This window comes from Falco rusticolus, chromosome 1, assembly GCF_015220075.1.
Source record: "Falco rusticolus isolate bFalRus1 chromosome 1, bFalRus1.pri, whole genome shotgun sequence".
NCBI classification, from domain to species: domain Eukaryota; kingdom Metazoa; phylum Chordata; class Aves; order Falconiformes; family Falconidae; genus Falco; species Falco rusticolus.
The window spans coordinates 104,658,103-104,686,072 of NC_051187.1; the positions used below are offsets into that span (position 1 = coordinate 104,658,103).

The 27,970-nt window shown below is 40.3% G+C and overlaps 1 long non-coding RNA gene across 2 annotated transcripts; it reads right to left on the bottom strand.

The window, feature by feature from the left end:
- LOC119150934 lies at positions 1-27,924 on the bottom strand. 2 transcript variants are annotated; one of them, XR_005105235.1, is made up of 7 exons: positions 27,479-27,924; positions 24,969-25,140; positions 23,100-23,239; positions 17,927-18,005; positions 12,304-12,390; positions 7,247-9,987; positions 1-7,140 (listed from the first exon to the last, which is right to left on the bottom strand). It is a non-coding gene; the product is annotated as an uncharacterized LOC119150934 (long non-coding RNA). The 2 variants fall into 2 exon arrangements; XR_005105234.1 differs by having other exon boundaries at positions 1-9,987.
- Positions 27,925-27,970: the final 46 nt, after the last annotated feature.

Sequence of the window (27,970 nt, forward strand, 5' to 3'; positions counted from 1 at the left end):
ATTACAGGGAGAACTAGGTGAAAAATTCATGCGTTTTGGGGGGGGTGTGGGGTTTAAGCTTTTTGTGTGTGCATGCCAGGGACAAAAATACAGGCTTAGCAAAACTGAGATGTTTTAATTTGTTTGCATTGGAAAGGAAACAGAAATGCTCTAATAAGATCCAAGTTTCATCTCAGAATTTTAAGTAAAACATTTTCCTTCTTTTTTATTTGAAGGTATTTTTAATTAAGAATGTTCCTTTAAAATAATGCTTTTGAAGAGAGCGATTTTTTAGTACGCTTGTCCTGGTTTTGCTTTAATTTTGAGCTGAGTGATTTGTATTAATTCCTACCAAACAAAATACTACAATATTTACACAGCAGCTTCTTACAAGCAAGTAGTGGAGTCAGCAACACTGCAACGATTATACCTTTTGCCAGTGACTTGCATAATCGATTTGAATGATAGATATTATTTTAAAAAAATACTTCAAGCTGTGAATGAATTTGTGGATGGAGCAAAGACTGGAAGGTGAGAGGGAAGAGCATAGCCCAGAAAAGCATGCGGAAGGCTGCTGTCTTAGGCACTTACTGACTGAAACCATGTCAATGGGATGCCAAATTCAGGATTCAGTGACAAAGTCAGCAAACATCACTGCTCTAAGCAATAACATTTTGAGTCTTCAGATCTAAGGGAAGACCAGTGGTTAGTGGTCAACCTTACTCTGAGCTGACTAAGGACTCATTCCAGCAGCTACTAAAGGTAATGGGATTGTTTTTTCAGCAGATCACCTGGTGGACATGATAAAGGTAACAGCTCAGACAAGGTGAGCTGTAAATATCCTTAGGCAGGCACGCTAGCTTACAGTCTGCCAAGATTACTGCTCAACCTCAAAAGTCATTTCGTAGGAGAAGACCAAAAAGATTTTCCCAGACTACGCTTTTTTTTTTCCTGGGCACTAGAGCCACAAGAGCCCCCAGACTGAATTCTGTAAGACCTCCCTAGGCTGTAAACTTCTTATCTGTATTTGCTATGTACAACAAGAGGAAACTATACCTTGGGGTGCGCACACATAGGCACAGGTAGGCTGCAGTTAGCCAGTACAGTGACGAACAGATAAGCACAAAAAAAGAAATCAAATTATGAAAATTTTCCATACAGCAAAAATATCTTTGATGTTAATTTCAAGAATTAAAATTGAATGATTCCAAGGTGCCATGAAAGTGGTCTGGATTTTCCTCCCCATCAGCTGGCTAACATAGTTTACATTTAATAAATTTTAAGACTTTCTTTGTTCAGAGTTGCCAACATTAACAAAAAACTGCTCTGGTCTGAAGTACAGATGTGACAAATACAGACATAACTGTTACAAATTTCTCTGGAACTCGTATAGACCCAGACCTCATTAAATTCCTCCCCACTCTCCTTTGAGGAGAAATGGGAAAGAGATCTCCAACATGGAAGAATCAGCCTTAGGTAAGATGCCAGGGAGATTCATCACGTTGACAAAGCTCCTGCCAAGGAAAGGTAAAGGAAGAAAACCAACAAAACTCACCTGATCAGACTCCAGAAAATAAAGTTACTTTTGGAAAACTGCTCATGAAATCTTGTCTGGACAGGGGTATAGATCTGTTCCCCACAATGCTCATTTCACATGTAGGAGCAGTTGAACTACTTCAGGGAAACTAGCATTGACAAAAATAAGCAGATCAAGCATTAAAGTGAGACGCAGCTTTAGGGTCATTGCAACCTAACTTGTGGAGTTTCAGGAGGGGTCAGGCCCACGAAGTGTGAGCAAAAAGCCCCCTGATTTAGGAGGTGGTATGCCAGAGAAGGTGGCATGTGTGACAGGAGCCGAAGGAGTGGAGAAGGGACATCCTGACAGCGGAGTGCTGGCTCCGACGCACCTCTCTAGCTTCCTTCTGCCACTCTTCGAGGGGGCTCTTTGACTGATGGACTTCTGTGGTTGCTTTCCAAATGTTTCTGGAAGTTTTAGCACCAGCCTTGAGCCCTGTATGACCGGATGACTCAGAAAAGATAAATATATCTCCTTCCAGAGTTCCCAGCGGTTAGTTACTTCTGGTTCAGTGGTGACAGACTCTGAGAAATACATGCATTTCTCTGGCGTGGTAAGAGGTCTCATTTTAATGTTACCTTGTCATGTAAATTCAAGAGAAGTATATGCATCTGGAAATTCTGGCTATGAAAACTTCAGTATCATCAAGACTGTGAATTAACTATGATCTTGGCTAACATACTCGATAGAAGCTCACAGGTCTACTAAAGTAGAAAACACAGGAGCCTGCATTCACTTGTCTGCTGTGCTCCCCTTGCCTTACACAAGCTCCACAAAGCCACCGAGAAGACACACAACTCCAGAATGCTACAAACCCAGTGTGACTGTGTGCTGGGCTTATGAATCCAGTGTCACAGCTCCTGTAACAACTAGGACAGGGAGAGGCAGTGAAAAGGAATGGGAATAATGCGATGTGCTTCAGTTATTCCTAAGTCACCCAAAAGCCTGCTCGATATTATCACCAGTTATGACAAGGAGCAAACCCTGGCTGGTCTAACCAGGGACTGAAAGCCAAGGATATATAATAACAATTTAAGACATCTCTTCATTTATAGTAGAAATGTAGAAAAATATATAAATATTAGAAAGGTAGTAGAAATAGCATGCATTTAAGTTGTGCTGAATCTGCATTCTGAATGCTTTTTGGTGATTGTTTTGTAAATATTTTCAGGCATTTCCTACAACTAATGAGGGAGAAGACTCAAAGTAATGTTATCTGCGTACATTTTAGATTCAGAACATCCTTTTGATGAGGAAAGTTTAAGAAGGAAATTAATAACAACGTCCCCTGCTTCCCAAACACAGGCATTCCCAGCACTGGAGACGAAAAGGCTTTCCAAGAGGAGCAGAGATCAGAACCAAGCAGTAACGGAGTTAATCAGAGCTGAGAAAAGAGGCAGACTTGAATTTTAAGGGGGAAATAAGTCAATGCTGAGATTTTAGAAGGAGGGGAGCATTCTCAGAGTGGTGAGAAAAGGGAAATATTTTGATGGCAATAGTTTGGACAGATTGAACCAAAGAGGGGAGAAAAGGTTTGGTCAGAAAAGGGAAAGGTCTTGAAAGAACCAGAGCACAGGCTAGTGTCAAGACACTAGTGTTGACTGGGAAGAAGGCTGACTTCTGAGAAAAACACAGTTGTAAGACTCGGGGAGGCTTTACATTTAAGTAGAGGAGAAACGCAGAAACTGATTTCATGACCTAGACAGCAGGGAGTGCTAATAGTAAGAGAAAAATGACAGGAAATAAGAACAAAGAGATGTACAACTTCCAAACAGCTAGCCTGTGGGGTAGTAACTTTGTCACAATGCCATTTCTTACGTCTTCCCAATTACACTCAGCGTACTTCAGAATACTCAGAGGAAAAATACATTCTTATTTACTGGCCAAAAAATATCAAGTAAAAGCAATTCCTTGAATAAAGTGCAAATTGTCTAAATCAGTTCACTGGAGCAAAACTATTTGAATAAGGGAAGTTTTGGTTTCTTTTCAAGTGGAATTGCTTTGCAAAATGTACATCGGTAATACAAGAAACCCCTTTTTTCTTCCTTTTTGTTTTTGTTTTAATCATTTGCAAGAGTGCCAGCATTTCCCAACATTTCCTTTACCATGTTATCTTGAGCTCCACAGAACGTGTGTTGTTGTAGTGCAAAAGATCTTGATAAAGGCACAGCTGTGAATGTGACCGCAGTGTTTCAGTTCTATGTAACATAGAATCACAGCATCATTTCAGTTGGAAAAGACCTTTGAGATCAAGTTAAACCACTAACCCAGCACTGCCAGGCCCACCACTAAACTGTGTCCCTAAATGCTGCATTTACACGTCTTGTAAATACTCCAGGGATGGTGATGCCGCCCCCTCCCCGGGCAGCCTGTGCCCGTGCCGGGCCACCCTTTCCCTGAAGACATTTTTCCCTGATATCCAGCCTAAACCTGCCCTGGCGCAGCCTGGGGCCGTTCCCTCTTGTCCTGTCGCTTGTTTTCCTTGCTTTTACAGTACAAAGGGCTACTATAATGCTCTTTACTGTTCTCTGTTTATTGAGGGAATTAAAGAGGAACCTGTCAGCTCTCTGCTTACGTTCCCTCTGGATATACGTTGAAGTGCAAAGAGTTTGTGTCTTTCTGACATTTGGTTCAACTGTGGGCCAGTGTCTTCTCCAGCCTAGCCTTTCACCATCCCCTTGCCTGAAATGCAGAGAGACATTTCACAGTGGGACATTTGACCAAATGAGAGAATCCCCAGGCTAGGGGCACAATCAGCAATTTCAGTATCCTTTTTTCTGCTCACCTTTGCTATTCCGAAGCAGCGTGGGCAGTTCATGGAAGGAGTGAAGGCAGGCAGGCCCTTCCCTTACAGCCATTCAAACACAGTCCGTGCCGGGAGGGACAAGAGCAGCTCCCGTGCAGCGGCCCTTCGTTGGATGGAGCAAAAAAAGGGTGACTTTAACCTGAAGGCAATGCCATACATGAGCTCTGCTGCAGCCAGGATTAACGGGCAGCTTTATTAGAAGACTGTTTGGAAAGAGCAAACAATAAACCAGTAACCGGATCCAACAGCTACTGTCTCAGGGCACATACATACCTGCACAGCACCATCTGAGTGCTCAGAGGCTGTGGCTCACCAGGTTCAGGTGGGATGGACACCCCTTGGTTCCGTTATTCCAGCGAACAAAGCTGTTTCAAGTAGCTTTCGGAAATACTGCGTTGCAGGAAGGAACTTTAACTCAGCCTGGGTCTGTATCAGCTTTGCAGCACCATCTTCCTTTCAATGTGTTGGCACTAAATAACTTGTCTAAATAAGAAGATAGATTTTTTCAAACTTGGACCACTAGTTTTCTTTTGGAACTTTGAAATATGATGGATGTGCTACTATCATTTTTATTTCAAGCAACATTGATGGCCAATACAGGGCATGGAAACCTGCTGAATTAGATTAATCTCCTTAATTGTATCTAAGTTTTGGCTCAAGTAGCTATTTTTATAGTAATTATTATGAAATATAGTGTGATTCATACCCCAAGTAATGATTAGACATATGCAATGTTTTCATCTATGCTGTATGTATACCTTTACTAGTTATTTTGTCTGTAAATACAGATTTAACACCTTAGTCACCAGAATTAATTAACTATCTTAATTTTATCTATTTTTGCTTCCCTGACTACATTTTACCACACTCATAGTACTGGTTATTGGCACAGAACAGTACCAGAAGTGCAGTGATAGCCGCAGTCTGTACTGCAAGATCTTGATAGTTTAAGATCAACAGGAATTACTCGTGTACAGTCTGTTTTCCCCCCTCACTTACACTGTGTGGATGTTCAACACCATCTCCTCCAGCTGACACTGGAGGTAAGCTCCTTCCCTATCCTGACTTCTATCTAGGGAATCTTTCTGATTCAGAATTGTCTTTCTATTTATTAAAATTAAAATAATAAAATAAAATAAAATAAAATGCCTGGTAAAATCCAGAGGAAAACAAAAAATGGTATTTCCTGGATGGTATCCTGCAGAGAAGTAGCTTCCATGGGAAAACCATCTTTCCTTCAGCTCATATTTTTCCTCTGTGATTCCATCTTCCACTGCTAAGTACCACAAAGGAGAAAAGAGCACCTAAATAGCTTACTCACCCTGGAAGGCTCTTCTGTCCCAGCCGTAGTCACGGCCTAGCTAAGTGTTCCTTCTTTTGAACCACAGTACCAGACGGCCCAGGAACAGTCTGGGATTTTAACACTCTGTAAGCTAGGTTCCCAAAATAGCATCTGAGCGGGGTCACAACCAACCTCCCTCACGCTCTGTGCAAACAAGTAACCTGGCTACAAAATTATCGTTGGAAATCACTGGTCCATTCGCCTCTCTCATAAATTTTGGCCATAAAATGCCAGAAATCAATTAAAATATGATCGACACATGAAACGAAGTATATATAAACCCAGCAGGAAATGGTAACGGATACTAATAGGCAACAGACAGACAATAATTCCATGCATTCACCAGCGAGAAGGCTTGGCTTGCCATACCCTGGGAAAACCAGGGTTCGGTAGTACATACAGAGAGAAGTTGTAGCTCGATGGGCTATCACTGCAGGCTGCAATGCAGAGAGTGGAAAAAACACTAACGGAGCGGAAAAAATGACATCAGACATAGGAAAAAAAATCCCATATTTAAACAACATTTAAAGGTAACTTTCAAATATTTTAAGGTATTTACGATGTAAACAGCATTGAAAGATTTAGACAGCATTTAAAGTATTTTAAAAGTTTTTGAGGTATTGTAAAAGAATACATTTATACCAGTATAAATTCAAGGTAATCGAGAATTAAGAAATCATAGGACTATGGGTGAACTTTGCAGGTCTGATAAACTCTGTCCTACAGTGAGATGGGTGACAAAGTAAGTTTGTCCCCTATTGGAACCCTTCGATACTACCACAACAGAAACATGAAATAGCGTTACTTCTCAGAGGAACTGCTATATCCCTCTTCCTTCTCATGCAAGTGACATTAAGGAAGAGCAGTAACAATGCAGAAAAACTATACTATTAGCAAAAAGATGCATTCAAGAGAAAAATCATTTCATCTGATGTGTGGGTGTAGGAAAGCATGCCCATACTTTATTGTAGGAGAAGATTCTGGTATTATTTGCCACATCGTGATTGCAAAATATTCTAATGAATAGATTAATAGTCCGGAAATATTTGTTTAAACGTAAATATATCTCTATCTATATATTTATGCATACTGATATAGATGTACACACACAGATATAATGGACAAGAGATTCTAGTTCTCAATAATTAACTGGATACATGTGGAAGACATCTGGACCACCCAAATTCCTGCCTGGTTTCTACAATGTCTTGTTCCTTTCAACAGTTGCTGAATCCTAAGTTATCACAGCTTTTTAGGCGTGCTTGCTGTAATTACTGTGGTGCTGGGATGTTGTACATCCAATCTCTGTAAGCCCTTCAGCTGCTTCCTCTGGGTGCTTTAACAATGAAGGAACTGAAGTAGCCTTTCCTTTATTGGTATGAACCCTTCCCAACACTGCGCTGGGTAAGTCAAGGTTTTTATCATCACCTAGACAATCTAAAATGACAAGGAGTGGAAAATAATGTGGAGTCAGCGTGCCTGAGTATAGTAGCTGTTGCCAGATAAAAAGCAATTAAAAAGAGAATAACCCAAAATATCCTACCAGTTGCAAAACTGCTGCAGATGACGGAGGCAATCCATGCGATGGTTGCATATAGCTGTGTGTACGTAGGCTGTGTCTGGCTCCTGCGGGACAGCACATGCTGCTATACTCACTCTGTGTCAGGGGATAAATTCCTTTACGTGCAGGTCATGATGCTGCCACCGCACCCTGCTTCCCTCCCACGCTGCTTCTCCCACTCTCATTGCCTCTGGAAATGTAAGAGGTGGCTCAGCTGGAAGCAACTTCACATCTTTTCTGCGCAAACATGAGGTTATTATGTGTTTGTAGGTAGCTGAAGTGTTCATGAGATTGCTTGTCTGAGAATCCTGGGTTCCGTCATTAAGGAGGCAGTTCTGGAGTGGCAGCCTTGATTACCCTGGCAGCAAAAGGTTACAGGTAATGCTGATCAAACAATTGCTGGCACCATGCATGTTGAGAGGTAACTTCACGGGCAGAGATTAAACCAAGAGGCACTGGAGCTGTGTGGTCTTGATCAAGAATTTTCATCTCTTTAAATATTACTGTACACATATAACCACAGACCTCTGGAGGGATCCTCCTGCTTACAGACTCTGTATTCTGCAGCATTTGGTGTATCAAAAGGAGAATAACCTCACAGCTAGAGGACAATAGCTGGGTTTCATCAGGAGAAGTTCCTGGTGCTGTACATGGCGTTAGGGAGGCCCAGCCTGCAGAATAACCAAGCACAGAGGCACTGCAAAGGGCCACCCCAGATAAAAGCTTCTCTCCTAATGGAGTGCAATATTCTCCCCTTCTGTACGGCAGGGGACATTTGTTAAATGTCACCCCATTTCTTTCTCTCTCTTTTTTTTTTTTTTCCCTCTTTTTTTTTTCCCCCCCAAGTTACTTAAAAAATGTCAAACTGCATAGGTACGTGTGTATTGTCATTTACAAAAGTCGAGTTCCGTGCCTAATCCTAGTACGTGATTTGCATCAGTGTGTGTCACAGAGAGATTTCTGGTCATTCTTTCTCCTTAAACTGTATTCTGTTCATACTCATTCAAAGCCCATTTTTTTAAATAGAAAAAAAAAATTCAGAGATTTCACAAATCACCAAAACAGGCCACTTTGATTTTTTGGTCACTATTCGCAAGGCAGGTATTACAGAAAATCACTTTAAACTAGCCCTTAGAACAGCAGATCTGTGGAATGATTCACTTCCAGCTTATTTCAGCCAGAATTCAGATACATGAATTGATATCCCACCCCCCCTTTTAAATCCTATTTGAGTTTTGAAAGATCAGTAATTATTTAGACTTTGTTTCATGTTACATGTTGCCAACCATAGATTTGTTTGGGGGTTTTAATGTTGTTTTTAGAAAACAGAAGGTGTCAAACCCAAACTAGGTTTCATAACAATGCCATTATATAACCACCCAATTAGTAGCTTGTTTGCTGCTATTAATAGCAGCTTCCACATCTAAATCACTTTGTGTACTGCTACAATAACTGGCAAGAAGAGGCTTCACATTAGTTATTCATTCTCAGAAAAGAATAAATGAACTTCATGGAGATTTATGAGATGCAGCGTAATGTGCTGTTTATTAGCTGCCAGGCTGCTGCCTGTTCAAATGCTGTTTGCCTTTCTGGACTCACAAGGAGATGGTCAGAGACCGTGGACTGGTGCTGCAAGCCCTGTATGTATGTATATATGTATGTATGTATGTATGTATATATGTATCATCTATCTATCTTACGTGCATCTCATATAGAAGGCTACCAGAGACAGAGCTTAGACCAAGGTGGTCTGAAGCCAGGAACTCTTTGAAGTCTCTTTCTCTGAAATAGTATCTAGAATTTGGTATGATGTTTCATGCTTACCTTGACATAATGTAATTAATCCTCCAGCGATGGCGATGTGCTGTGGTTCAGCTGGAATTCCACCCCACAGTGGGCTGTCATTGCCCTCCATGGCAGCTGTCTCATAATGTTGGCTGCTGCTGGCTGGCTGTTTGTCATGCTGCAACAGCTCCAGCACAGGCATATACATGGAGGAATCTGAACTCTTCCAAAAACACTTGACTGGAGTTTTGATCATACTAAGCCACTTGAGCTACTGACCACAGAATCCGATCCAGGACTTTTTTTAACTTTCTGTACAAGGGTTTTTGGGTTTTTTTTGTTTTGGTTTTTTTTTAAGGGTGAGATCAGATATTATTTCTATTTTTGAAAAAAAAGCTGCTTTAAGAGGTGCAGCATGTGAGCTAGTTTGATCTTTCATTCCTCTGTTCCTGAATTCCAACATGGAATTGAAGAGATTTCTCCATGGCCTGATGACAACTTTCCACTCTTTGTCACAGAAATGTCCTTTTAGATCAGATCCCTCACCTGATATAAAGATGGGTCAAATTCAGATATGTATATGCTTCTAAAAGAATTTCTTCTCCTGAGGTCCATATTCTCCTCTCTTTGGATATCTCCACCGCTCCTGACTTTTAGACAGCGGTTTTGCATCTCTCGCGTGCTCCATCTCTTCACTGTTGTCATGCTCTGCGTTAGCTGCTGTCTATGGGGATGTAACAGTCTCTTCCACTCCTTTTCCCCAGGTACAAGTTGCTTCAGAATTAAGCATCTACTTACATCAGTACAAAATGAGTTGCATAATTGATGGGCTTGACTGATTATTGATTCAGGTTTCTGTTTCTGCTTCTGTGTGGCTTCCTTGTTGATCTAGTTGTTCTTCAGACTCTCTTTACTTGACCTACAGGCATATGTCCTCCCTGGGGAGGGGGGGGGGGGGGGGGGGGGAAGAGAGATTTCCAGCATCAACAGCATGAGCTAGTGAAAACAGAAAAAGAACATGCACGTTCTTCCATGGGCATATTGAACCATGCAGCGTAAATCACTAACAATGTTTTTTCTTTGGTTTGTCATTTCATTTCCTCCTCCTATCGTGTTACTGCTTTCCCCTCTTTTACTGTAAAATATGTAAAGTTAATAACCAATGTAAAATGTAAAACTGAAACAGGAAATTGTGAAATGTGAAGTCTTTTTTTACATACCTACACAATCTCTAGCGCTCTGCACAAGTATAAATATTTTTCTAGCATTTTTCTTGCTATCGTGACAATGTATTAATTTCGTATGGTCACATATTAATCATACGTGTCAGTGAGAATCATGATATATTTGGCCTGTTCTTACATATTTATATACATGTAGAATACACGAGAGTCCCAGGTGATGGGCATACAATGATGGTGAATACGTGGCCTCTTCACCTGTCACACTTAGGGCTAACTCTGCATGAAGCCAGCTATGGCTCTTTTGGGTTGCTGGTGGGAAAGTGGAGAAAAAATGGTTGGGCTTAAGATGAGATTACAGCACTTTTTGTACTTTCACACTGAAGGTGCAACTACTCCACTGTGTGTAAAGGAACAAACGTACAAATGGCAAGCTGAAAAGCTGATATTGCCATTAATGGAATGGTATCTTTTGGTATCTAATGGAGAGAAAGCTTCCTTGTGGCACATAATTACTTCTCAGCCTGCTTACAGAACAGAACTAGATGCTGCTCCAGTGCCTGACTTGTTGCCCGCTGTTCATATTTCTGTCTTCCTGACTTCAGGACTAGGTAGAAAACAGTGGTCAAGTCTTCTTTCTGAAAATACTTAAAAAACTATTGTCTTGGTTTTGACAAATTTCCTCTAAAAAGGGGGCCAAAACTAAATTAAAAGCAAAAAAAGATTTGAAAACTAGATTTCAAAACTCAGTAAGCCATTCAGAACCGGAACAGTCTGAACAATTCAGAATACTGCCTGAGTTTCAAAAGAAACATTGCAGGGATCATATTAAATCAGTCTGCTATTCTCCCCATTTTGCTGGGGGAAAAAAAAAAAAAAAAGTGTCATTTTTATGTAGAATACCTGTGCATTATAAGCTTTAAAAATGGCTGGCAAAGTACTTGGCACAGAAAAGCAGGCTTCCCACTCCAGCCCAGCCAAGCCGATGCACCTTTGGTGTGGATCTGTCGAGTGAAAGACTTACAGAAAAATGACTGTGACCCATTTTGTTTTATAGAAAATGTGGATCTGATGCTCCCATAAAGAATCATAGATTGCCTGAGTGCTCAAAGCTACTTACATGAGAGAAGATTGCTTTATAAGTAAGGATTTGTAGGATCGAACTGGAGTAAGAGCGTAAGAAATGCCCTGCTGCATCAAACCATTGGCACATGCAGCCCCGTGTTTTGTCTCTCACAGTGGCAGAAGGAAATGCCATGCAGGCATTGGAGCACAGAGCCTGGTCCCGTGCTGTCCAGAACATATTATATATTGGATATATAAACAGTCAAGAGGGGATAGGAAGAAAGCAAGGAGACAACGTGAAATTTTCCCATTCACAAAAAGCTGTGTTGTGTCTTAGAAGGTGGCTCTTCAAAGGAAACCGCTCAAAGCACTCACAAATAGCTCATTCAGTAGTTTACCGCACTCCTGCTACGAAGGTAACTTTAGCCAGTGTACAGCTGCCAGTTTGGTAAAACACACGAGTAGCCCACAGCAGCCATCCCATATACGCATATAATTGTCTGGCTTACCCTCCTAATCAAACTTATTTCTTATTCCACACTGGTCTTGTTTGCCAGCCATCACTAATGGGCTTGTTAGTGGAAACTGCAAGTGATGGGCTGCTCCTCAGCCTCCACCATCCCTTTTCTGAGAAGTAGCAGGTCAGCTGGGTATCTCGCCAATGAAAGAAGCATCACATAAGCTTTTGGGTGTCTTGACACTGTCTTTATCTGCTTTGTATACAGCACCGACAGTATTTCAGACACAATTAAAAAAAATAAAATCAAACCATTCAAGCTGCTTTTCATCTGACAAACTGACAAGTGATGGATTAATGTGCCCCAAGAGATTCTGAGAGATAAAAGCTTTTTGTTTAGTTCAACAGCCCTGCCAAAGGGTTTAGAAAGGCTGCTTCCTCAGTGTTAAAGTACAGCTCTCATCTGCATTTATAATTTAACATCTCTGGAAGTATGAACAACAACAGCTTACGAATAAACCCACCCATCTTCTGTAAAAGAATAAGCTTACCCATGATGTTAAGATCACTTCTTTACTTCGGGATGTGGAGACGGGACTCTAGTTGTATCATTTCCTTCATCACCTTTCCAGTCTCAGCTGAAAAATAATAAGACACCTATTTGACCTTGAAACCTCTGACTTGAGGAAAAGAGGTTTCCTGGATGATTAAAGCAACGTAGTTCTGTGCAGTTCTCTGCCCTCTCTGCAGTCATTTTCAAGGTTTACTGATTTCTTTTTAAAGCAAAAAAAAGATTAAAACCACCAAGTATCAGTAACGGTGCTGGCTTTACCAATTACAGACATTTTGGGAAGCTCACAGAAACATTACAAGTTTCTGGTATGAAAATGGCATATCCTAATAATAGGAAGGAGAGGGCTTCGGCTGAGACTGAGACAGTTTCTTATAGTGTGTTGTGCTTAACAGATAGGGTTGAATATCCGTCCCTAATATTTTTCTATGTACAGCATATTTGCTTTGCCTTTCAGACTTTTTCTTACAGTGGATGAATACATTTAATAACCAAACTGCTCGTTGTGTCTCTACAGAAGGAAAACATATGCTTTTACACAAAATATTTATCAGCAAATGTCACAGTTGAAGTTATGGGCATTACAGATACTGCTTGTCAGTTGAAATTCTTGATCAATCTGAAAATTTAGGTTATGGGAAGCTAGTGAATGGAATAACATGAACCAGGGAGATTCAAGGTGGAAGTACCTCCCAGTTTTCCTAATGATTAACTGGGGGAAAACTCCCCAAGAACTAAATGGTTATCTTCTGATGCCCCTAAGACAACACTGGCTGTTCCTCTTAAAAGTATTTTCATTGAATCCTAGTTACTAGGCTTAGTTCAGAGGTGACCACATGAAATGTAACGGTCTCTTTTATGGAGGAAGACAGGCACAGTGATCTATTGATCTCTTCTTCCTTTAATAGCTGTGACCAGAGAATTTAAATGTTGCCAGCAGGTAATGAGTTCATCACCGAGAAGCTGGCTTTTTAGGGGAGCCTGGGTTCAGTCCTGCCTGTGATTAATTGCTGGCTTTCCAGCCAAGCCTTCTGCAGAGGTCATCTGCCGAGAGCTTCAGAACTACCTGGTCATCATTAGAACCAGAAGAGCTCATTTAGAAAGACAGAGGTAGGGAATGAATGGGCTCCTGTAGGAAATCCTGGATCAGAGAAAATAATCCAGTTGATATGCACTTCGAAGGTATACAATCTGTAAGGATAATCATGTAGGAAACAGATAACCCCTGCAATAGAATCCGAAGCTGAGCGATGACTGGCATGTTAAGCCTGTGGCTAACATTTTTAGTTAAAAACTAAAAATAACAAAAAGAAAAAATTAAATTAGAAAAAAAAAAACCTGAAAAAACCTTGGCTGTATTTCCTATTGAACCAGAAAAAGGTTTAGCCTTTCTTGATAAAGGATAGGAAATAACTGAAGAAACACTGAGGGTCCTGTGGTACAGCAAAACATGTTTATAAAGTCATTATATATTTATATAATGGACTATTTTCAGCTTACAAATTTTATATTCAGGTAAGTTTTCTCATCAAAGAATCATCAAAGTATTCTTGATATAATGTTTTTAAGATTTTTTGGGGAAAAAAAAGTTTCTTTCTAACGAATTTTACACTGAAAAAGCATGAATAAATTGATTATGATAATATATAACAGCCTAAACCAAAAAGATTGCTTGCTACCTAAAATGCAGAAATGCACAATATGAGTTACAATGCTACTAAATTCATGGCCTCTGAGAGGGTAAGTGGGAAAGAAACTGGTGAGAGTGACGCATGTAGAACAGAAGTGGTTCTGTTTCATGCCATCAACAACAATCTGTAGCTGCTCACTGTCCCATCTGTAATTAATTTAGAAATACATTGCTTAACTGAGTATTTACTCGTGGCTTTTTGACCAGATTCATAAAAATGAGCAGAATGGATTGAATCTCTGAAATTGCAGCATGCATGACAATATTTCAGACAACAGGAAATCTCAGCAAGAAATTTGTAGCTCCTTGGGTTTCTTTCCAATTTTTCTTACACAATTCCTTTGCAGGTAAGCCTGCCTGCAGGCCTTGTCTTTGTTCTAGGCGTGCCATGCACAGGAATTAAACGTACAGGACTAGAAGGATGCTTCTGGGCCGTTTTAGCCTTTTATAATATGGCCAGGCTTCACCTCTCATCTTCCTCTGCTAATCAGATTAAAATTCTACCCCATGCCAATACAACATTAACAGTTAGAAAACCTTGCTTAATATCCAGCCTATACACATCCATTTTCAGCTTGGAGCCATTTGTTCTGTTCCAGTATCGTCCTTCAATTTCCATTAAGCTTGTCCCCAAATGCTGTTAATACCACTTCTGTGTGGAGAGTGCATTTGCATCCTTTTTCAGTCTTTGTTTTCAGTCTCTGATCGGAAGACAGGTTTTCCTTTTCCCTGTCATCCTCAAATCTTCCCCTGACAGCTGTTCAGACTGGATTTTCTCTTTCTCAGATAAGGTAAAGCCCAATTCTAGGTATTACTTACATTTCTAAATCTCATTATTATTTGGGGGGACATCTCACCAGCCCTTTTCTATTTCTGCTTAAAATATAAAAACATGGTTATATCTATTCTGATATATTCTAGCACCACAAATCCCATATAACCATCACTTGGATAAGATAAAGCCAAGCCTATCTCTAAATAGTTGCTTCCAAGTGATGAAGCCAACTAGATGCTCAGGCATCCAACTAGAGACAGCCGAGATGCAATGGGGATTTAGTCCAAAAGAGGAGACTCCCATCTCCCCACAACAGAAAAAAGAGTTTGGACCATGGCATGAGTAGAGTAAGTAGACCAGATATGTAATTCATCAACATCTTTCCTCTTACCTATGTGCTCCTTTACAGTGACAGACAGAAAGAAATCGTTTCTGTGGGAAATGGTTGTGTTTCTGGACCCTTATTTTTTTTTAAAAATACGTCCTACATAGTGTTTTTTTCTATTTACTGAACTAGTAGACTGCTTCACTGTATACACATTGCATATGTATACACTGGTATATATCATCATGATATATTTCCCAACTAATAATTTCTTAAAAACAGTCTCAAGTTTCTGCTGTACAGCTTGTAATGAAATACCATGGCCCCAAATCCCATTTTTTCCTGACTTTAGCAGCATATTACTGTATTTCCAGGGGAGATATATATGAGTTACAAAGTTTGATTGTGCAATAATAGCTGCTCAGGGATTTACAACCCTTGCTATCTCTTTGTTACAAAGGTACCTGCCAAATGTGAGATTTTCCTTCAGGAAAAACGATTAGCCATGTACAATGAAATCATGGACTATTGCTATTCTGGAACTTTTCTGGAACTTTTGGCAGGATTGCTTTGGAGACCCACATCACCTTTCACTGCAAGCCTCTTGGTGGTTGGGACCCTATAAATATCAAAGTCAAGAGCAATCTCTGATTATAATTGTCCAAAGAAATACATTTCTGGCTCCTTGCATGATGTCATTGACCTTGAGAAGAATAATTGCTAAAGTTAAAACGTCTCTGGGTGATCTGTTGAGCAGCAAAATTGCTTACTCACTGTCATGACAACCCCCGCAGGGCTGGTATTTGTGACCTGCCAACTGTCTGATTGTAACTATTAGTTTTGGAGGCTGGATGCCTTAGGAAAGATTAAGATAAATTCTCCGCATTGATCTCAGATTGAGAGGAGAAATGCCACCTCTTCATTTGGAGATGGATCAGTGGAAATAATTTTCAAATACTACTGATTATTCATGAGGTAAAAACAATTGCTAATTCCTTGCAGCAGCAGAATTTCCTTATTTAAAATGAACATCATTGTTCAGAAATAACTCCCAAATTACCATGTCATTTGCTTTCCCTAAAAGGTATTAAATGTGATCAGTGTGCTCATATAAGGAATCAAACAAATGATAGAAAATTAGTCAGTAGCAAACAATCTGACTAACAGGAGTTTTGAAGGGAATTAAAAGACGCACAGGGCACGTCTGCTTTCTTGACTTGGTTTTAGGCTGTGCAGAAGGTATCTCAGAAGGCTGACCTGGAGGACTGGCGTGCAGAGATTTATGATGTGCAGCCATGGGCTGCTGAGCATCCCAACCCGAGAGAGTTTAGTATGTCTAACAGTGACTTGAGATTGTTTTTAGGTTCCACAGTGAAAAAAACAACCAGCAGGCATACGAATGGTCTTCTTTGAACAAGGACATGTGGTCGGGCTATAGGAGTGTTACATCTCTGGAGCTAACAGGCAAATCTGTATCAAAACCAGTGCACATTGGCATGGCCTCAAAATTACCCAATAAAATTTCAGATAGAATTCTTCAGATAAAATTCTTCAGATAAAATTCAGAAGAACATGCAAGAAAATAATATTTAAAGGATCCTATTAGAAATCCTCCCTGTCCCACAGGAGAAGAGAAAATCTGTAAGTGCACCACTGGCTGTGTAAAAAGTTTTACAGTATATTGAATAGTTCTCATGTTTTGATGAACCAAGGGTACCTCGGCAGGGAGACCCTTAAGGCAACTCAGAATGCAAAAGCAGAAACAGGAAAGAGATAGCAGGAGTCAAGATGACAAGAAAAATATCAAGGAGTCACTTAGCAAATGTGAGAACATACTTTAAACCTATTGCTGTGGATAAATAAAAACAATCGGCATTTTCTGTTAGTTAGCATGCATCTGTTTTAGCTAGTGTCACTTGCACCTGGTGTGGTTTGGGGGGTTAACTCACTGCTTGGAGTCAGAATCATGTGGGTAAAAGGCAAGTAATATCAGTACCCTATAAAAAAGGTAGGTAATCACATCCTGAGATGACAACACATATGACACTTAATGGCTTGAACAAAGCTCTACAAACAGCAGCACAGAGAATTCATCATTAGTTTCTGCTACAAGAACACTAAGCACTAAGAGCAGGAGTAAGTACCTTTCTGTAGTTTGATGGCAGCCTCAAGCCTCAAGCCTCTACTACTGAAACAGCCTCAGGATTTCTACAAATTATAGAAGAGTCCCCAGACTCGAAAAGCTATTTCCAACACTGAGTAGTGATGTATTTTAGTTGGTATTTAGCAGACAGCCTCAAGAGTCAAAAACAATTTTATGCAAAATAAAATGTGAGAAAAATCATTAAACTGAAGAAAGTGACAGTTGAGAACTTAACAAAAAAACTTCTAGCATATGCCCCCAAAACCACAAACTTGGGCTGAAAAAGAAAACTCCAGGTTAAAAATCAGCCTGGCTTTGAAAGAAATGGAAGTCACAATAAAGCAAGATAAATATTGCTATTGCCGTTTCATTTCTTTGGAAGTCAGGCTGCTCTTTTAAACAGCACACCTTTCGTTCCCAAGCGCGGGCTAACCTGCATAATAGGGGAGGAGAAAGTGAGAGCAGTGAAGGTAAGTGAAAACTTGCACTTTGAAGAAAGGGAGGTAAAGGACTCAAAAATATATAGGTGCCAGGCAGAGCTGAAACACCAAAAGCTTTTAAAATGCACTCTTGGCCCTGACGCTGTCCATGGCAGTTTCAGACAGTTTGGGAAGCAGTAACAGGAGTATCCTTTCCATCACCCCAAAAGCACTTTGTTCCCAGGAGTTACCTGCTCAGCAAGATGAGGAGTCCTGAACTATAACGGGCAGGTTGCATATCAGACAGCAAAGAACAGCCACCTTCCTCTTCTGAAAAGTAAAAATGAAAATGTCATTTTGAATACAGAAGAATACAGACAGTTTCAGAAAATACAGCTGTCTGGTTACAAGGCTCAGTGCCTGTTTTGAGCTTCTTAATGCTAATGACAGGTTTTTGACTGTGACAATGAGTAAAGACACTGCCTTTCTGGGTTGATGTAAGGGTCTGTCCCTCAGTCAGAGTAAAATTTTAGTGATGCCATGTGGTGACCTTTGAAGCTGTCCTTTCCAGAAAGGACTGTAAAGGATCTTCTGATAGACCAGTCTCAAGTACAAGGCTAGCAAGAAAGCAATGCATGCGGTGTTTGGCTCAAGTTCCTTCCTCTTGCCCGAGTCAATTATATATAATTTAAATTGGACTCCTACATTCTCCTCATCTCCTCTCACTGCCTTTCACCAAACAGTTAATACTTCCTTCCTCCATCACTTGCTAATGTCTGTTGGCATTAGCTGAAGTTGCCAGCCCAATGTGGGAGTCAGCTAAGAGAAAGAAAACCATAGAGCGGGATGACGAGGCTGACCATTTCTTCTGAACTTCATGCGTTATTTCAGCAGCTCTGCTGGAGCCCCCTCTTTCAAACCTTCACACTTCTTGCCAGCTCAGAGGCTCCAATTTCAACATTTTCTTTACGGTAACTCCTAGTTGTGGCAAGCCAAATGTACATATTTTTCAACATAGATAAACCCCCTTCACTCGCATCTGAGAATAAGACTAATTTGTGAGTGTTCAATACATCTTACTATTAACATGGATACCAACAAGGCAGCCAAGTCAATAAATTACATGAGATAGGCTTCTCCCAGAGGACGAGAAGGAAGTAAATGAATAAAGGTACATATGTTAGGCGAGGCTGAGTCCCTAACAAGACATCTGTGGAAGGGAAGAAGAGAATAAATCTTTTTCTTATTCTCAGTGGAACTGCATTAATCTTGCCTCAGTTAGGCTTTTCTTACCTATTGCTTTTCCCCCATGAGCAAGCAAATAAAAACTGTAGAAAGGATGGAAAGAGAAGAGCCATAGCCAAGGTAGAATGAATAATAAAATAAAATAAATAAAAAAGATGTAGACAATTATTCTTTCAGAGCAGAAGACAGTTACAATACTGTGATTAAGCAAAGCACAGCTCCTCCTGAAGAGTTTATGACTTTACACAGCTTACGCACTACATTTTCTTTGCCCACAAACAGCTAAAACTAATCCTTTACAGGGCATTTTGTCAGACCAGGAGGACGATGACTGTTGTGAAGAACAGACCCCCACATGCAGAGCCATTTTCTCTGCCAGGCACTAAGACCTGGTGCCTTTATAACACAGCCCCAGGGGCAACGAGCTGTTCATTCCCCCCTCCCACTCCATTTGCTTTGGGTGTCTGAAGAAGAAACACATCCCATTTTCACTGACGTAGTGTACAGACTGTACCTCACGCTCCGTAACAGAAAGACACAGTCACTTCTTGTGTTCAGGGTGCCCATTTCACGCTTACATATGTAGAAATGCCTGTGCTCTGCGTGATGCAAATGTTTCTCCATTATGGAACTCTCTTTGGAAGGTGCCGACAATTAGTGATCTGCTAATCTAGTAATGCAAGAGGGTACGTCTGTACCCCCATAGCAGAGCAGGCAAGAACACCAAGGCGCATTCATATGTGCCTTAGGGGTGTGGAAAGCATGGATTTAGAGAGGACCTTCACAGGGTAACCTTCAAAGCCTGTACTCCTTGACAGTGTTGAGGCATTTTAATAATCTCTTAGGAGCAAATGACACAGAATGCAGAAACAGCAACAAAAATTACTCACAGATTTCCTACCCACATGCTGTTCGCATTTGTTGAAAGCACATTCTACTGCAGTCAATGAGATCTACCTTTTCTATTTCTGCTAAAAAAAAACCCAAAACCCCAAGCGTATCTGCCTGTCCATCTATCCATCATCTTCTGGTACATCATAGCACCACAAATCCCTACAACCACTATTAGATAAACCCAACGTTCACACCAGGTAGGTCCCAACTAGTACCTTCCTTCCTCCTCCTCATGCATCTGCTGGGAGAGCCAGAGCCTGGAGGCAGGCAGAGGCCCCAGCCCTGGGCGCAGCCACATGCCCAGAAAAGCCAGGACTCAGGACATTTGGCAAACTTTCTCCAGCCCTGACTGAACCCTCACCATCTCAGGAAGGTCAGCTATTTCCTTCTGCCTTGCTTCGTGATTCCCACAGCCCTTTCTCATCAGTCCTCTGCGCTGGTCCCAGACTTCTCTTCCTTTCTCATTTCCCTCCCAGTGCATCGCGTAATCCCTTCCCAGGTCAGCCACCCTGGAGCAGAGGAAAGAAGCCCGAATGTCCATTGGTTTTAGTGCTACAATGCTGCTCTCCTTGACTTGGCATTCTACAACTTTACCCACCCAATTTCTATGTAGAGCTTAAACTCTTTGAGGCAGAAGCTGTCTCATACTCAGTGTTTTCAGAATGCCTAGCACAACAGCGCTCTATTTCATGACCTTCAGATGGTCCCTTCTCCCCCCCCTTTGCTTATATAATGCATATGATTCATTAATATGAAGTCTCCCGTAACACAGAACATCTGGGTTTAGTTTTTGATTTTTTCTTATTCTGTGAAGTTGTCAAGTCAGCTTTGGGATATTTTGTCTAAACTTGATCCTTAGAAAGTTGATGTCACTAGGATGGGAAATCCTTTCCAATTTCATCTCACAGGGATAATCCCATGTTGGTATATGCTATTTCCTGATCAGATGTTTGTGTTAGGAGAACACCTTTCAAAAGTTGTGTCTTTCGTTTAGTTTTGGAAAAGATAATCCTCGGGTCATTAACACTTTCTGTGGTCCTGTTGAGCTTGGCAGAGTTTTCTTTCCTTACATTTCACAGCAGTTTTCCCCCCTATGGATATTCCCTTGAAAGGTTTCCTCCATCTGTTTTGTATTTTAATGCTTGGAGGAGGCTCTGTATCTCGGGTGATGTGGCCATTTCTACACAGGTCACTATCTGGTTTGCCTTTAAAAATGTACCAGCTTTGCAAATTAGAGGGTAACAATTTATCATCCAAATAGGGCTAACTCTCTCATCACTGGTCAAGGAATGACTTCTTTCAAATGTCAGATAACAGATGGTGAAGAGAAATTTTACATCCTCTTCTTCCAAAACTACCATTTGAGCTAGCAGGGAAAAAGTGAGAAAAGAGGAAAGCTGGACACATGCTTCAGATTTTAAACATACTTGGTTTAATCAGCATTTAAAACCTGACCTGAACTAAAATTATACAGTTAATTGCCATTTCCCCCCCCTATTTTGGTCAAAATTTCATACTCTGAAATCCGATTCAAAATTGACAAATTGTTTACTACTTTATAAAGTCCATCTGCTTTTGTCTTTACGACGTAGTGATGCCAAGACACCACTGGTAAGTTACTCAAAGTTTTTAATCAAAACCCCCAAATTAAGTGACATTGTAAAAAATATGTTTGTATATTTCTTAGCAAGAAATTGCTATTGCTACAATTTCCTTGCAGTAAAGTGTTCTGTTCTAGGAAGATGAGATAAACAGGTGAAAAAATGTCTATGGGATATACTTCAAAATCCAGAATTTTATGTATAGCCTAGAAACATTGGCTGATATTAAACATTGCACCATGTAAGAAATAATTAGTACTTATATTAAAACTGTACAAATGGATACATATATTTTGTCTGTCTCTATTAGATTATTACATTGCTGGTGATACAAGGTATCCCAAAGCTAACGAACTTGAAAATTACAGTTTGTAGCAGACATGAAATGGTGGGTGAAATTTAGCTCAGACTAAGCAGTGTTTGGTTTGGACATGCGTGGTACTTCTGAAGGACTGAAACTCAGATATTTCCTGTTACTACAAACTTGACCACAACCTTTGTTTTGGTATCTGTGTTTTAGAACCGCGGCGTCATGTCTGTTGGGAAGGAGCTGTGAGCCCAGCGAGCCCACCGCTGACCATGGCCCCAGGCGCCGCATCTGCGTGTGTGTTAAACCCCCCCGGGTGGTGACGCCGCCCCCTCCCCGGGCAGCCTGTGCCCGTGCCGGGCCACCCTTTCCCTGAAGACATTTTTCCCGATATCCAGCCTAAACCTGCCCTGGCACAGCCCGGGGCCGTTCCCTCTTGTCCTGTCGCTTGTTCCCTGGGAGCAGAGACCGACCCCCCCTCACAGCCCCTGTCAGGCAGCTGTGGGGAGCGGTCAGGCCCCCCGAGCCCCTCTCCAGGCTAAGCACCCCAGTGCCCTCAGCTGCTCCTTGTAAGACACGTACTCCAGCCCCTCCATCATCTTCGCTGCCCTCCTCTGGACACGTTCCAGCACCTCTACGGTCCTCTTGAAGTGAAGGGCCAAATTATTCTGAATGCGTGCAAGGAGTAATAACCCTGTATTCAGCTGGAGCCAACAGTGTCTGCAGAGTGACTGACATTACAGTCTGGTTGAGTCTCTGAATGTCTCTGGTAAGACTTGGTCCAACTAGAGATTATAGGGTTAAATGGGTGTTTTTTCTAACTGAAATTGTTATCCGTCATTAAATCTTTATAATAAACTTTACAATTTTAATTCTTTATCAAGATCTCTGTTGATGTCATTAGGAATTCTATTTGAATATATATTGAGTAATTGTTAAATACTGGGTATTTATAAATTGTCTTGACCTTAAAAGTAGCTGTGTGTCTTTTGGGAAGCAAAGTAAGTTGTTATGGTTATTACCATAATCAATATGTAATTGATTATACAGTGGAAGACATCTTTATGTATATATCTTGCTCTCACAAAAAATGTGTATGTAGACAAAAAGAAGAAAATCCTAGAAAAGTTCTGTCTAAGAAATGCACATTATTGCTACACTATGAGCCACAAGATTCAAAGAGTACCTGAAATTCCCTGGAGAGATGAGAGCCAAGACTGAACAGATTATTCATCTGCCCTTTCTGATGTATTTGCTGAGTTGTTTTGTTCAGAAAACAAGGAAAATGTTAGTTTTATTCTTATAGTTGGCGCTGGAGATTTTAGTGTATGTTCTCATTTTTATAGCAAAACTCTCTTGTCACTTAAATGCACCCACCTTCTGCCCATTCTCAATTAACATCCCTCCGGTGTAACAACAATGTTCAGTCTCATTTTGGGGCAAACCATGACAGTATCTTCTGTTCAGTTCTGCTCCAAAAGTTGCCGTTAGTGGAATCTGAATCCCTTCCTTGCTACCTTGATGGAAAAGGACAGGAAAAGATTTTAAATTTCATGAAGTAATTTAAAAAACAGCAGCAATTTTTCATCTTGCTCAGCTTCCTCGGCCAAAGCTTATCCTAATGCTCCTCCAAATACTTGTATTCTCCCCTGCATATTTAGCTGATGCTAGCAGATGCTGAGTCTGCGTGTCAGCCCTCCGGGGATGGAGCCATAAATGTCTTCCTCAAAACTGCATCGAGTACCATTCCCCTCGCAGCAAAACTTAATGAGTTTGCATAGGAATCAAAAAGCAAATGAGGCCCCTCACTAAGAGGAATTCAAGTTATAGTTTACTTTCTTATCCTTGCTTGAACTCAGCCTCCTGCAACCACTGAAAGGCTTTCTCTCTTTAAAATTCATGTATTCTGTGGATGGTGCTCGCAGCATCTTACTGACAAGGATGAAAGGCAACAGGGCAAAGCCAAGCCCTGAACAACCATTTTATTTGATCACCTTGTGCAGAGTAGATCTGTACAAAACAGACCAAACCAGAGAATGATTTCCCATTAAACTGAAAAGAGACAAAAATAAGAGGATTGAATAAAATAAGTCTAACCTATGTGAAACGAATGGCCTGAATGGACTACATACTGTTCTTGTTGCAAGTGGAGAGTTACATTTATAGCAGCTGGCATCTGATTGCATAAGTGTCATGGTGTTAAGTGTTTTGTCACTGTTTATGGGTTGGGGTAAAGCTTAAAATGGGCTAGAAAGAAGAGGGTAAATAAAAAGATACAAGTTATTTTTGTTGGTTTGTTTTTTCCCCTGAAAACTCAGTTTTAGAGCTAATCCTGTGTTTTCTGAGAACCTGATTCCTGATTTCTGCGTCACTAGCTTTGGCAGGACTCAGTGTTTGTCACCAGCACAGTGTTGCTGTGAATGCTGCTAACAGTATCCTGAGTGGTAAAACAAAAAAGATGAATGATATGCTCTGAAGACTGAAAATTTACTAAGGAATTTTGACTTGAGGAAAACATAAGAACATCTTTTCTAATCATTTTGGTGACACAGATAAATACGAAACACGAAACTCAGGGGAAAAAAACTTTTGTAAGGTTGGATACACTGTTAATACCAATAAAATCAGATTATAAATACCAGATCTTCATATAATGCAATTCACTTTCCTTCCATTGATTTAAACAAGTATTATATTGACTTAAAGGCAGCTATGTCAACTTCTATCATCAAGGGGTTTGGTTCTGAATATGTAAGAACTTGATTTCTTAAAGTCTTTTATATTTATCATTCCCATGGTGCATAGAGAGGCTGATCATACCTCAGCAAAGCACAGGCTGCCAAACAAATGAACAAAACCCAAATCCCTCACCACATGACCTCAGTTTAGATCATTCTGTGTGGGGACACATATGGATACAGAAGTACATTTTTTATATATATATATATATATACACACATACACACACACACATATAATCTCTACACACACATATATACATAAAAGCATATATAAATGAACAAAATAATCTAAATAAATTCTAAAATTAGATATAAACACATTCAAATAAAATTTAGAAATTCATTCTGATGACTTGATCGCGTTCCGTGTCTTTGTTCACTCACATGCATTCATTCATTCCCATGCTGGCTTGCCCCTGAAGTAACAAGGTCTGTAACCAGAAAGACAGTGACTTCTATAAATCTCAAAGTACAGTAATCCGGGATTAAAAAAGTAAAGTGGTACCATTACAGCAGATAATTGTAACGCTGGAGAAATAGGTCAGAGCTGCAGTTCATCTCGACACTGCTACCAACAAATGAGGTCAGGTTTGGCTTTCTTTTGTTGTGCTCTTGCTTTGAAAGAAAAGACCTTTTTTTGGTATTGATAAAGAATACCGCATTCCCAAGCAGCAACACTAGAAAAGATAAGAGCAGAAATTAAACCTCTGGTCTACATGGCCTGAGGTATCCAGTCCCTCCTCAGAGCGTTTGTGCTGAAGGCTTCCAGAATTTCCATGTGTGCGTTCCACCCAACACACGCACAAGTAAATCTTCCTACGCTCTTTTTAATACTTCTTACAAAATTACATACATTGTTGCACTTGAGTAGTGTACAGCATGCACAAAAACATAATGGAATCCTCCAAACACCCTCCGTGTAAAGGAGGACAAACAGGCGGGCTGGTTCATAGCACTCTCCGTCACTACATGCGCATGCTCTGGTTACTTATTAAAGAGAAGTTGTCTCTACAGAACTTCTAAAGGAAATGAAAATAAGAATCCCAGAATTTTTTGTAATTGCTTTTATGGAGCGGAGTCATTCAAGAAGGAATTTTGTGCAGCTGGTAAAGGCAGTGTAACTACAAAAAAAATTACAGCCTTCCTATAAATTCTCTATGATCCCTAAGGAAACCTCAGGAAACAGGCTATTGCAATGCAGATTTGCGCGGTTCCCTGAAGAACACTGCACTTTCACAAATCCTTCCCTGAAGAGATTTAGCTTTTCAACAGTTTACACTCAAGTACAGTTAATTTTGATGGCCCCTGCCTGCTTACAAGCCTAATGTTTAGATTTTGTATCAATTACCACATGAGACTCTTTCTGGGTCACTACTACGGCTGCACGCACTTTGTAGCCGGTTTCATCCTCTGTGTAAACAATAAGTGTGAAGCACACTGCCCTCTCTGAACCAGCTGAGGTACAAAACTGCCAATAAATAGTCAGTTCAGGTGTTTGCCGTCAAGGATTAGAAGCGTGGAAGAAACACATGGACAACTCCTTTGTCCTACATCACGAGATACAAATTCAATTTCAGTTCAAATAATAAACTGGTGCCTAATACTGTTGATATGAATAGTAAGACTCATTTGCAAGAACACAGGTGAACCACTGCTACAGCCTTGTTTGCAAGCATTTACCAATTCATGCCCTTTGTTAATGGCAAGCATTTGGACAGATGTTAGTATTTATGCAATTATGATTTGTAAAAATCTGATCAGCTTGTGCTAGGCGTGAGCTGTTAATTCTTTTCTAATTCAAAACCTTTATCAAGACCCATGAAAGTTTGCAGTCAAGGTTTTTTAAGTTTTCTCCTTTTATATTCATCTAGATATATACATCATCTATTAAATATTTACAGAGGAAACCTCTTAGAACAATGAAATATAAATGAGTCATTTGGTGGAGACAATGCATTTTTCTGCCAAGTTTTACCCGGACCAGTATTAGGGGGATTTATGCAGGAATAGGATAGTCTGATGAATCTGGCAAAGGGGAATCAATAGGAGAATAATTAATTTAACTTCTTATTTTTCAAAGTGACAGATTGATGATGGGTCATGAAAAAAATATGAAGCATTATCATTTTCCCTCTACTGTAGGCAGATTAGGTAGATCAAGATAAAAGGTCTGTAGGTGTTCCTTACCTGACACAGGGATCTTTCTACAGAAAAGTTACAAAGGCTTCTGGGTGAACATAATGATATTTAAGGGAGTAAATGTTTACACTTCATGAACATATGTATTTTAAAGTAGAAACATAATATATCAAGGAGTCAATACTTCATTGTCTATAAGGATTTCACAAATTGTGGCTGAATTTCCTAATGTAATACTGAAGCCTGCTTGTCAGAGAGTTCTGACATAAAGGAAAACACGCAACTGAGTAAGAGCTGGTAATACCAGGCGAGCAGGCTTGTGTATCTGATGACCTTCAGCAACTGGGGAGGAGCTACCAACAAATGACAGCTGTCACCAGTAACAGCCATGGCATATGGGGCACTTCCCAGAAAAAGCCAGAGAGACTTAACTATAAAATCACAGAATGGTAAGCGCACATTGCATTTGGTATGGTTCTTTAAATTTATTTTTATTTGACCCCATTTATGACACATTTGAATTGCTGTACTCTGAAAGTACGATTTGTTTTCTTACAGCTTCATTTTTATTTTATTTTATTTTATTTTTTCCCCCAGGTAGCCTCCTCTTCCTCCTTTCCTTTCCTTTTAATGTGAGGGAAGGACTGCAACAGCCACACCAGCTGCTGAAATTTGCTGCTTGTTTGTAGAGGAGATAAAGTAAAAGCAAAAAAAGTGTAAATCACCTTGTCAGCCTCTAGTGGGAAGAATGCAACTGACTCTCTGCCTGGGCTAAGGATAAATGTAACACTGACTCAGAAAACATAACTTACTAGTATTTCAGGGAGGACAGTACTTTTGTAGCCAGCACCTGACAGAATGGATGTTTGCTCTTACCATTTGCTGCGTCTTGTTCGGGAGTTAAACATCATGGCCATGTTTCCTATTCCAGGGATCAGAAGAAAACTCAAGCTGCGGTAGAATGCAATAAATACGTCTCCAGGATCACTCAGTGCTGGAAGGAAAAGCAGTACATTTTTGCAAACGCTGAATGCAGCACATTCATACTGTGGCTCTAGACAACGTTCCCAGCCTCTAACATGAGTGAAGATACCCATATGCTTAAGTCTCAGTAAAAGCAGTATTTAGGTGTGTGCTTGATTTAAATGCAGAAAGCAAAATAATAAATGTCTGTTTAAGCCACCACTTGTGTGTTCATTCTCTCAGAGAGAAGGTAAGTTTCTTACATTCTTGGTATTATATAATATCTTTCACTTACCCTCTTTTTGTATCTTTCTTGACTAGAAGTATTTTTGAATGTTGTCTCTATCGCTACATGCAGAAGTTCCCTTTAGCTTTAGGCTTCAACAACTCAGCTACCAACACTCT